We start from the raw sequence: 13,420 nt of genomic DNA, 5'->3' as shown, positions 1-13,420 counted from the left end.
ATTTAGCATATGAATACAGCAATGAATAAAGACTGGAACACATCTAATGGCTTGTTCTTTCTTATACAATGGCTCTTGTGACCGTTGCAGAAACAATACTGGTAGTAAAACTCACTAAAGGTCCCCATAGAATTTAGTTGATGTAGGTGCCAACTGTGCAGATAAGTCATCATCTGAAATGAAATAGTCTGTATTTGATTATTTTTTTTTTTGCAGAACTGAAATGCCTTAGATTGAAGTATATTCCCAGAAAGATTGTTCGACACTTGGTGTCATTTAACATATGTGGCCAAGTTGAAAAATGGACTAACTTTATTTTGGATTTCACATTCGTTTGATGAATGAACCAACTACGTGTGGCCACCAATACTGTTATAGATATTGCATGGAAGTACACCATAATGGAGATCAGATAAACACTTTTCCGCCCCCTCCTTCCTACCCATGATGATGATATAGCAGATTATCAATATAACAAAAAAGGTAACCCATTCGTAAAGGTATTTATTCAATATTGCTACCATTTAATTCTACAAAATAAGGATTTTGACAAATGTGTCCCATTATAAAGTTGTATTTCTCTTTCTGTATACTGAAGCTCACCACTCGTAGAATGCATGGTTCTTGTAATCCGGATGCCAGGTGCCATTGCCAGTAACGGCACGTGATTTTCTGTTTAATTTATTAAATACAAGCGTAATCACTGAACAGTTACTAGAACATTTCATGTAAAATACTACTTTACTGATCAGGGTGTACGATATACGGTTTTGTGTAACAGACTGGAAAGGACAGTAGTCTGAGCGCTCATCTGCAGTCTTCAATGTCTCCTGCCAACAGGATTCTTTTCTATAACCCTGTGTAACATATGCTACAGATGTGTCCTGTATTGAAAAGTGTTGACAATTAAAAAGCTGCTGAATAATCTCTTAATGTTCTGTTCTTTATTTGTAAGTTGGGTATTTTGCATCATTTGGTCAAGACTGATAGCTTAATTTTTATTCAGCTTAAAAATAAAAAAGCTGCATTACTAAAGAATAAAGTTTAATACCTGAAATGTTTGTTTCCTGGAGCCCGTAAGCAGCACAGTATGATGTTAAAGGGAACCTGTCACCCCCAAAATGGAAGTTGAGCTAAGCCCACCAGCATCAGGGGCTTATCTACAGCATTCCGTAATGCTGTAGATAAGCCTCCAATGTATCCTGAAAGATGAGAAAGAGGTTAGATTAGATTATACTCACCTGGGCAGGCGGTCTGATCCGATGGGCGTCGCGGTCCGGTCCGGGGCCTCCCATCTTCTTACGATGATGTCCTCTTGTCTTCACGCCACAGCTCCGGCGCAGGCGTACTTTGTCTGCCCTGTTGAGGTGCCGGAAAAGGCCAGAGAGGCCTGCGCACTGCAGTACTTTGCTCTGCCCTCAACAGGACAGACAAAAAGTACGCCTGCACCGGAGCCGCAGCGTGAAGACAAGAAGAGGACGTCATACTATGAAGAAGGGAGGCCCTGACTGGACCGCGACGCCCATCAGACTGGACCGCAGCGGGACTGCCCCTGGGTGAGTATAATATAACCTCTTTCTCATCTTTCAGGATACATCGGAGGCTTATCTACAACATTACAGAATGCTGTAGATAAGCGCCTGATGCCGGTGGGCTTAGCTCAACTTCCATTTTGGGGGTGGCAGGTTCCCTTTAAGGTTACTTCCTGATACAATAGAAGAGTCCGTTAAATGGGGGTTGTCCACTACTATGTCAACCACTTAAACTAAAGGTTCGGCACCGCTAAAATAATAAAGCTCCCATGTCGGCACTTGCTCTCCCCGGGCTGTGATGCAGTGTTGTGCCCAATCAGCGATGGTGTCACTGTCTCCTCCTTTGTAATAACTGAACATGAAGAGGAAGCCAGGGCTACAGCTCATCCCGGACTTCCTCTTCATGTTCAGTTTGTCCGATGGGGAGATGGTGACGCCAGCGTCACATGTGACAACACCGTGTCACAGCCCTGGAAAGAAGTGAGAAAAAAACTCTTCCTCCATCCCTCATACTATGTTCACACAAGCGTTTTTGAACTTTATCATTGTTTTCAATGGTGAAAAAAAATAATCCACTGGTAAAGGTAATTTTAAGATTTTACTAATTTATCTGAAAATGTGGTGTGTATTGAAAAAGCAAGAAAGAAGAAGGTATGCAAAGACCAAGTTTGCCTGCTAAATATATATTTTAGGCAATTGACGCACAAGCTAAAACAAAGACATTAAAAACACACAAAGTAGGGGGCATGTCTGGATGCTGGTGTGACAGGACGCCCGGCTACAGAGCTCCCGCCAGGCACCATAGCGTACCTGCTGAAGAGCCCTGCATCGACGCTCTATCCTGCCCACTGATGGGTTCCAGGAGGGGAAGAAATACTGCGCTCTCTGGAGCGGCGACAACCTAGGACGCCTTCTTCAGGAGTAGGGAACCGCTGGGACGCGGGCGCCATCTTGCAGAGAAAGGGAGGCGGCTAAACGCCATGAGGAGGATATGATCCATGGAGCCGGAGAAGAGGGTGAGCTGCACCCGGGTCAGGCAGTTGTTGGGTCCCCAGGGGGTAGAGAGATGGCAGAGGATAACGGAGAAGTGCTGATGGACTCATACAGTTTCTGTCCCCACAAGTTCATACTTCTGATACTGGCGGTTTTCAGCAAACAGGAAAGGGAGGCCATCCCTCCCCTCACTTTTGATCAAGATCAGGCTGGCTATTCTGTGCCTCAGCAAAATCATACAATGACCCTATTGTAGGGGAAGGGCAAATCTGGAAAAAAGGGATATTAAACTATCAAAACGACCCTCCCAGGCTAACCCTTAATATTTCTCATGAGGATGATGAGTGATAATTAGAGGGGTCTTCTGAGGAGGAGGGAAACCACCTGGATGAGCATTTTCCCTCACAATGGTTAAGGTTTTTTTCATGTTTTCCCCTCAAAGGAAGACTTTAAAGCACTAATAACAGAGGTTAAAGACGCATACAGGTCTGAAATTGCTTGCGTGCGTCAGGACTTACAGCTTTTGTCAGGTAGAATTGACTCCCTGGAGGGAGAACATGATGCAACCAGATCCCACATGTCTGAGCTGCACCAGTCATCCAATATGCAGCAGAAAATGATTAGGGATCTTCAAGTTCAACTAGAGGACTTGAATAAAAGGGGCAGAAGATGCAACATAAGGGCTCATACTCGCATGCGAGGAACTCTGAGTCTCGCATGTCAATACAGGGCATTCGGGAGCGGAGCGTGCGGCTGCATGTATTGCTACGCAGCCGCACGCTCCGATCCGAGTGCCGGGTATTGATGTGCGAGACTCTTCAGAGTTTCTCGCATTTGAGAATGAGCCCTTAGAGTGAGAGGAGTCCCAGAATCAAACAAACAGGAAAATACTAAACTAATTTTACAGGAAATTTTCACCTCTATCTTGGGTGAACCAGGCTCCACGCCCCTTAAATTTGATCAAGCGCATTGGGCCCTGCAGCCTAAGGGATCAAGACCATTTCCAAGAGACATCTGTTTGCATGATTTTGAAACCAAGGAAAAAATTATGATGAAGGTCAGATCCTTAAAGGAGAATAGGTTTCAATAGAGGTGTATCTAGGGTTTCTGGCACCCGGGGCAAGAATTCATTTTGGCGCCCCCCCCCCCCCCCCCCCCCCAAACAAGGACATATGCGATTTTCACACTTAGTCATGTACCGCTCTCTAATGCTCTCAATGATCAGTGAAAAACAGAAGCAGGAAGAGAAGCTCGTTGTCACAGGACCAGAAGTATGAAAATCGCATATGAGTGAAGTGTCCATGTGACGACTACTGGAACCTGCAGAGCTGAATCCTGACATCGCAGGCTTCTGAATTCTCACAGCGCATGCACTGCACACTTTTAGAATTACCTTACCCTTACCGGTGGACAGTCATGTCAGCACAAGCATGTGATTTGTATACCTCTGACCACATTCTGACTAGACGTGCCTGGCCTCGCTCAGTTCATTTTCATTGAGTGAGGCCACACATGTCTAGTCAGCATGTGACCGCATGTATGTAAATCGCCAGCACGAGAGCATCCTTGCAGTGCGCACTGTGAGAATTCAGAAGTCCGCAGTCACAAAGAATGACTGCAGACTCAATACAAACCTGGACAACCCATTTAATGCTCCTAACATAAATAAAAACATAAGAGTTAGCCATTATCACAAATAACATTTACATCCAGGTACCTTATAGATGACGACGTCTCTGGAGTCGTTCTCCTTCTTTTCTTCATCTTGCCCAGATCCCATTATGCGTTTTCTCATCCACAGCTCGTCGCTGCAGACTTCCATCTTCTCCGCTCTTTTGCAGAAAATCTCCACATGATGCCCTTAAAGATACAAGTGTCATTAAAGTGCTCCTGAATGAAAAAAAATGCCCCATCCCCAAATTCTCCCCACACATAATAAATCCCCCTATCCCCACTCAAATTGTGCACACACATATTATTGTCCTCTACCTCACCCCATCATTGCTCTCTTCGCCACCTCCATCATTGCCTTCTCCGTCACGCCCATCATTGCCCATTTCACCACCTCCAGCATTTCCTCCCCCAATCCCATCGCCCTTTACACCACATCCATCGTTTCCTCCTCCCCCACCATCCCCATCTTTGCCCATTCCACCACTTCCATCATTTCCTACTCCCCCACCATCCCCATCAGCCCCATCATTGCCTCTCCTCCCCCACCATCCCCATCATTGCTCTCTCCCCATCAGCCCCATCATTGCCCTCTCCTCCCCCACCATCCCCATCATTGCTCTTTCCCTGTCAGCCCCATCATTGCCCTCTCCTCCCCCACCATCCCCATCATTGCTCTTTCCCTGTCAGCCCCATCATTGCCCTCTCCTCCCCCACCATCCCCATCATTGCTCTCTCCCTGTCAGCCCCATCATTGCCCTCTCCTCCCCCACCATCCCCATCATTGCTCTCTCCCCGTCAGCCCCATCATTGCCCTCTCCTCCCCCACCATCCCCATCATTGCTCTCTCCCCGTCAGCCCCATCATTGCCCTCTCCTCCCCCACCATCCCCATCATTGCTCTCTCCCCGTCAGCCCCATCATTGCCCTCTCCTCCCCCACCATCCCCATCATTGCTCTCTCCCCGTCAGTCTCATCATTGCCCTCTCTTCCACCATCCCCATCATTGCTCTCTCCCGTCAGCCCCATCATTGCCCTCTCCTCCACCATCCCCATCATTGCCCTCTCCCCATCAGCCCCATCATTGCCCTCTCCTCCCCTACACACACACCATTTACTTTTCTGAACATTCCCCTGCAATGCACCACACACACACACACACACACACTCCTCTCACCTCTCCTCGCGCTCTGCCGCAGCATCTCCATCGCCTTCCTCTGACACAGCCGGCTGCTGAATGATGACATCATCCAGCGGCGCATCTGTGTGAGAGGGAGTGCGGGCAGGAAGACAGATCGCTGCAGCTCTGCTGCTATTTTGTCTTGTAGGCAGTGGAGCTGCAGGTGCAGGGATTTCTCCCTGCCCGCCGCAGCCACCCTGCAGGGGCCCCCCTCCATATACGCACTGCACATGTTGGGAGCCGGTGCTCTGCAGCTTCTCTGTGCCGGCTGCCAGTTTGACAGTCAGCATAGAGAACAGCTGACTCCCAGACCGGGGGGTGGCAGAATGCAGACGCCGGGGGAGACACTGCAGACCGCCACATTAGGCGGCCCAACTGCACCCCCCTGCCGGCTGCGCCCAGGGCACATGCCCTGGCTACCCCCCCTAGATACGCCACTGGGTTTCAAAACACTATCATTCAATTATTCCCGGACCTGTCTCGTATAACTACAAAAGAGGAGGCTGCTTAGGCCTTTGCTGTCCGCTCTGAAGCACCTCAGAATACCGTATAGGTGGGGGTTCCCCTTTGCCCTAACAGCTAATTCAGCTAAGGCCAGTCTCACACGTCCAGATAATTCCGGTACCGGAAAAATCGGTACCGGAGTTATCCGTGTCCGTGTGCTCACGTGGCACACGTGCGGCAGCTGTGTGCTGCCCATGTGCCGACTGAGGACCACATGACTGTGCAGGAGACAGTGCTAGAGTTAAGCGCTGTCCCCTGCTTTTGGTGCTGAAGCCGGCATTCATTCCTTCTCCCCAGCAGCGTTCGCTGGAGAGAAGGAATTAAAAATCAATGGTTTTTTTTATATTTTTTTGTTAAAAATAAAGTTCGGGGTCACCTCCCGCCTCCCACCCCCTGTGCGCCCGCCCGTTTGTATTAAAATACCCAGCTCCCATGATGCCACCTCTCAGTGCCGCAGCTTGTCCTGTATGAGCGGTCACGTGGTACCTCTCATTACAGGGATGAATATGCGGCTCCACCCCTATGAGAGGTGGAGCAGCATATTCATCCCTGTAATGAGCGGTACCACGTGACCGCTCATACAGGACAAGCTGCGGTGCTGAGAGGAGGCATCGCGGGAGCTGGGTGAGTATTTCTCTGCAAGCGGGCGGGCGCACAGGAGGTGGGAGGTGACCCCCAAACTTTATTTTTAACCCCTTCACCCCCGGAGCTTTTTCCGTTTTTCCGTTTTCGTTTTTCGCTCCCCTCCTTCCCAGAGCCATAACTTTTTTATTTTTCCGTCAATTTGGCCATGTGAGGGCTTATTTTTTGCGGGACGAGTTGTACTTTTGAACGACATCATTGGTTTTAGCATGTCGTGTACTAGAAAACGGGAAAAAAATTCCAAGTGCAGTGAAATTGCAAAAAAAGTGCAATCCCACACTTGTTTTTTGCTTGCCTATTTTGCTAGGTTCACTAAATGCTAAAACTGACCTGCCATTATGATTCTCCAGGTCACTACGAGTTCATAGACACCTAACATGACTAGGTTATTTTTCACCTAAGTGGTGAAAAAAAATTCCAAACTTTGCAAAAAACAAAACAAAACAAAATTGCGCCATTTTCCGATACTCGTAGCGTCTCCATTTTTCGTGATCTGGGGTCAGGTGAGGGCTTATTTTTTGCGTGCCGAGCTGGCATTTTTAATGATAGCATTTTGGTGTAGATACGTTCTTTTGATCGCCCGTTATTGCATTTTAATGCAATGTCGTGGCGACCAAAAAAACGTAAATCTGGCGTTTCGAATTTTTTTCTCATTACGCCATTTAGCGATCAGGTTAATGCTTTTTTTTAATTGATAGATCGGGCGATTCTGAACGCGGCGATACCAAATATGTGTAGGTTTTTGGTTTTTTTTATTGATTTATTTTGATTGGGGCGAAAGGGGGGTGATTTAAACTTTTATGTTTTTTTTATTTTTTTCACATTTTTAAAAACTTTTTTTTTTTACTTTTGCCATGCTTCTATAGCCTCCATGGGAGGCTAGAAGCAGGCACAGCCCGATCGGCTCTGCTACATAACAGCGATCATCAGATCGCTGTTATGTAGCTAAAATGCAGGTGTGCTGTGAGCGCCGACCACAGGGGGGCGCTCACAGCCACCGGCAATCAGTAACCATAGAGGTCTCAAGGACCTCTATGGTTACAATGGAGGAGCATCGCCGACCCCCGATCATGTGACAGGGGTCGGCGATGCGCTCATATCCGGCCGCACGGCCGGATGCGGTAGTTAAATGCCGCTGTCTGCGCTTGACAGCGGCATTTAACTAGTTAATAGCGGCGGGTGATCGCGATTTCACCCGCCGCTATTGCGCGCACATGTCAGCTGTAAAAAACAGCTGACATGTCGCGACTTTGATGTGCGCTCACCGCCGGAGCGCACATCAAAGCGGGGGTCCCGACATGTGACGTACTATACCGTCACATGTCGGGAAGGGGTTAAAGAAAAAAAAAGCAAAATGTCGTTTTTCATCTCTTCTGTTCTGCAAGCGCTGCTTTCAGCCGAGCAGGACAGAAGGGATGAATGCCGCCTTCAGCACCACAAGCAGGGGGGACAGCGCTTACTGTAGTGCTGTTTCGCCTGCGGGCGGTACGTGCACACGGAGGAGAGTGCACACTGTTCTCCGTGTGCAGACCGTGCTGCCGGAGAAAAACGGACATGTCTCTGTGTTTTGCACACGGACACTCGGTCCGTGAAAACACGGAGACGTGCATAGACCCATTTATTTGAATGGGTCTACGTGTGTCAGTGTCTCCGGTACATGAGAAAACTGTCACCACACGTACCGGAGCCACTGACGTGTGAAACAGGCCTCAGATGTTACTACATATTCTTACAGAGGCTGGGTGTCAGATTGCACTTAATTGGAAACAGACCTCTCCTCCCATATGTCAGCACTTATTACATTGAATTAATGATATTCGAAGGATGGAATATATGAATGCTCTTTTGAATGCAAGAATGGAGAATTTTGATTCTATATGGGCCCCATGGGATTACTTCTGGGCCCAGAGAAATGATTAGGTCATCTTTTATTTATTTGGTCCTCTCTCTTCTCAGTCTTTATATTCTCTCTCTCCCTCCCTTCCTTTCCTTCACGTGTGTGTCCTGTTTTCTTGTCTGTCTATATGTGGATTTACTCATGATAACTTCCTTTGTTTTTTTTTTATTTTTTAATGTTTTTGTCGTGATTTTTTAATTAGGGAATGATGGGGGATTCTTGGTTTTGTGTCCCACATTGCCTTGTTTGTTTTTGTAACCTTTATTATTTCATATGTCTCTGTTGAAACTGTCTGGATTTTTGTCCATATGTTAAAATATGTGAAACTTTAATGAAAATTTACAGTTTTCGGGAAAAAAAAACACAAAGTACAAATGGCTATAACAGTATAACGGCCCACAACACTATTTACAGCTACTAGCCAGGCTGAGTACATGTGGGGGTTGCCTGGTTGCTAGGGAATCCCCACATGTAATAAATCAGGCTAGTAGCTGTAAATCATTCAGCTGCCACGAAGAAAACTAAATCTCCAAGCAGTCATAAATACTCGGAGGTCACCTGAGCAACGAGTACACTGCTCCTCACACCTAACCACATTAGATCATTGCCATTAGTGCACCAGCCAGTGGCGTATCTAGGGGGGGGCAGCCGGCAGGGGGGCGCAGTCGGGCCGCCTAATTCGGCGGTCCGCAGTGTCTCCCCCGGCGGCTGCATTCTGCCGCCCCCGGTCTGGGAGTCAGCTGTTCTCTGTGCCGACTGTCAAGCTGACAGCCGGCAGAGAAGCTGCAGAGTGCCGGCTCCCAATGTGTGCAGAGGTGGATGGGAGCCCCTGCAGAGTGGCTGCGGCGGGCAGGGAGAAATCCCTGCAGCTCCGCTGCCCAGCGATCTGTCTTCCTGCTTCCTCTCACACAGACGCGCCGCTGGATGACGTCATCATTCAGCGGCCGGCTGTGTCAGAGGAAGGCGATGGAGATGCTGCGGCAGAGCGCGAGGAGAGGTGTGTGTGGGTGTGTGGCTCAGTATTGGGTGTATGTGTGTGTATCGCGCTACAGGGGAATGTGCAGAGAAGTGAATGGTGTGTGTGTGTGGGGGGGGGAGGAGAGGGCAATGACGGGGCTGAAGGGGGGCATACAGTCATGGCCAAAAGCATTCACACCCCTGCAATTCTGTCAGATAATGCTCGGTTTCTTCCTGAAAATGATTGCAAACACAAATTCTTTGTTGTTATTATCATCATTTAATTTGTCTTAAATGAAAAAACACAAAAGAGAATGAAGCAAAAAGCAAAACATTGATCATTTCACACAAAACTCCAAAAATGGGCCAGACAAAAGTATTGGCACCCTCAGCCTAATACTTGGTTGCATAACCTTTAGCCAAAATAAGTGCGACCAAACGCTTCCGGTAACCATCAATGAGTTTCTTACAATGCTCTGCTGGAATTTTAGACCATTCTTCTTTGCCAAACTGCTCCAGGTCCCTGATATTAGAAGGGTGCCTTCTCCAAACTGCCATTTTTAGATCTCTCCACAGGTGTTCTATGGGATTCAGGTCTGGACTCATTGCTGGCCACCTTAGAAGTCTCCCGTGCTTTCTCTCAAACCATTTTCTAGTGTTTTTTGAAGTGTGTTTTGGGTCATTGTCCTGCTGGAAGACCCATGACCTCTGAGGGAGACCCAGCTTTTTCACACTGGGCCCTACATTATGCTGCAAAATTTGTTGGTAGTGTTCAGACTTCATAATGCCATGCACACGGTCAAGCAGTCCGGTGCCAGAGGCAGCAAAGCAACCCCAAAACATCAGGGAACCTCCGCCATGTTTGACTGTAGGGACCGTGTTCTTTTCTTTGAATGCCTCTTTTTTTCTCCTGTAAACTCTATGTTGATGCCTTTGCCCAAAAAGCTCTACTTTTGTCTCATCTGACCAGAGAACATTCTTCCAAAACGTTTTAGGCTTTTTCAGGTAAGTTTTGGCAAAACTCCAGCCTGGCTTTTTTATGTCTCGGGGTAAGAAGTGGGGTCTTCCTGGGTCTCCTACCATACAGTCCCTTTTCTTTCAGATGCCGACGGATAGTAGGGGTTGACACTGTTGTACCCTCGGACTGCAGAGCAGCTTGAACTTGTTTGGATGTTAGTCGAGGTTCTTTATCCAACATCCGCACAATCTTGCCTTGAAATCTCTTGTCAATTTTTCTTTTCCATCCACATCTAGGGAGGTTAGCCACAGTGCCATGGGCTTTAAACTTCTTGATGACACTGCGCACGGTAGACACAGGAACATTCAGGTCTTTGGAGATGGACTTGTAGCCTTGAGATTGCTCATGCTTCCTCACAATTTGGTTTCTCAAGTCCTCAGACAGTTCTTTGGTCTTCTTTCTTTTCTCCATGCTCAATGTGGTACACACAAGGACACAGGACAGAGGTTGAGTCAACTTTAATCCATGTCAACTGGCTGCAAGTGTGATATAGTTATTGCCAGGGTGGATTGATTTAAATCACGCCGATTTAAATCATGATTTAAATCACGATTTAAATCAAAAGATTTTTTTCTATTTAAATCGGATCGATTTTAATCATGATTTTAATCATGATTTAAATCACGATTTTAATCATGATTTAAATCACTGATTTAAATCAAAAGGTTTTTTTTAATATAAATCACGATTAAAATGAGAAGTGAGAGCAGTGCGCATGTGCGCCCATAGTTACACGGACGAAACTAGGGGCAACGATCTAACGCCAGGGTGAGGGGGGGACCCCAAAGTAAGTAAAAATCTTTTTTGTTTTACTATATGGCAATAGGTAGGTGTTTAAAAGCAGCATGTCTTAATTGTATAAACTATTAATAGCCTCCACATTTTGTTCATACTGCCCCTTTAATTCCACACTTCTAGCTTGGTTTCACTTTTGGTTTAGTTTCTTTTTCCATTCAGTTGACATGCCCAAACTTGTTGGATAGTCAGCATCCTACAGAAACCTCTGGAAGAGCATGGCATTGTGAATGTTACACATATACAGCCTTTATTCTACTGAGTTAAACAACTCAGCTTTATCTCATGATGGAAGAACCTTTGGATGGTAAAATATTTTCCTCAAAAAGCAGTTTATTGAAAAAAATCCGATTTAAATCAAAAAAATCCGATTTAAATCAAAAAAATCCGATTTTTTTGATTTTTTTAAAAAAACATTGATTTTTATCCACCCTGGTTATTGCCAACACCTGTTAGGTGCCACAGGTAAGTTACAGGTGCTGTTAATTACACAAATTAGAGAAGCATCACATGATTTTTCGAACGGTGCCAATACTTTTATCCACCCCCTTTTTTATGTTTGGTGTGGAATTATATCCAATTTGGCTTTAGGACAATTCTTTTTGTGTTTTTTCATTTAAGACAAATTAAATGAATATAATAATACCAAAGAATTTGTGTTTGCAATCGTTTTCAGGAAGAAACTGAGTATTATCTGACAGAATTGCAGGGGTGTGAATACTTTGGGCCATGACTGTATGTCCTCGGGGGGGGGGCACCAAAATGAATTCTTGCCCCGGGTGCCAGAAACGCTAGATACCCCTCTGGCACCAGCCATAGGTCATTGTCATCTTTCACACTTAGGAAAATGTTATATATCCCCATAGCAGTAGGCACACACTATTTCCTGAATTTCTCCTTGCACCTAAGTAGGATTAGACAACTGCTGAATGTGCTCTTCTGCTTCAAGAACAGCTCCTATAGTGGGTGTGTATTATTGTTCATTATAGCCCTACACTTCATCTGTATCCTATCTTCCACTGCCTCCTCAAAATAGATGATGAGATGGAGGCCAACAGCCGCGTTTGCCTTCTTGATAAGTTTGTTGAGCTTATCAGCGTCCGCTACTCGCACACTACTGCCCTAGCAAATGATAGCAAAAAAGATGGCGCTTGCCACAACGGACTGGTAAAACATTTCGAGCATTTTACTTAACATATTGAACGACCTGAGCTTCCTTAGAAAGTATAGTCTGCCCAGTCCCTTCTTTTAAACCTCTGTATGTTACCTCCAATCAAGTTTGCCGTAAAGGTGAACCCCAAAATATTTGTAGCTCTCAATCATCTCCACCTCCTGGCCAGCAATAGTGATCGGTAAGTACTAGTGATGAGCGAATATATTCGTTACTCGAGATTTCTCGAGGATGCTCGGTGGTCCTCCGAGTATTTTTTAGTGCTCAGAGATTTAGTTTTTCTTGCCGCAGCTGAATGATTTACATCTGTTAGCCAGCATAAGTACATGTGGGGATTGCCTGGTTACTAGGGAACCCCCACATGTACTTATGCTGGCTAAGAGATGTAAATCTTTCAGCTGTGGCACTAAAAACTAAATCTCCGAGCACTAAAAAATACTCGAAGGACCCCCGAGCATGCTCGAGAAATCTCCTTGGCTTTCTTCACATTTAGTTCTAGACAGTCTGGCACCAATCCACAAAGTCAGAAACCACCCATCTATATTCCTCTTCCCCCCCAGTCCCCCACAATGCCCCCTCAATCACTGAGTCATCTGAGAATTTTTGGAGGTGACAGAGATCTGATTTATACTGAAAGTCAGCTGTATACAATGTGAAGAGGAAGGGCGACAACACTGTACCCTGAGGGGCTCCAATACCACTCCATACACTACCAGATGCCACCTCCCCCATCGTTACAAACTGCGGCCTGTCCGTCAGGTAGTCGTTTATCCAGTTCACCATTCCCTCATCTACCGCCATATCAATCAACTTATTTCGTAGTAAGGGTGGTTGTAAGGTATTGAAAGCACTTGAGAAGTCAAAGAACATGGCGCACACTGCAGCTCCATCATTGTCCAAGAATGAATGTACTGTATGTAGCAGAGACACTACCCCCAATCTCTGCTGGTACACAAACTGTAGGCAAGTACTATTCTCTCCAATGACTTCATAGCATGCGATGTTAAAGCCACTGGATGATAGTCGTGCAGGGAAGTCAGAAAAGTGATATTGGGAACTGG

This window comes from Ranitomeya variabilis, chromosome 3 (assembly GCF_051348905.1).
Source record: "Ranitomeya variabilis isolate aRanVar5 chromosome 3, aRanVar5.hap1, whole genome shotgun sequence".
NCBI lineage: Eukaryota > Metazoa > Chordata > Amphibia > Anura > Dendrobatidae > Ranitomeya > Ranitomeya variabilis.
The sequence above is the reverse complement of the archived record's forward strand: the minus strand, read 5'-3'. Positions refer to the sequence as shown.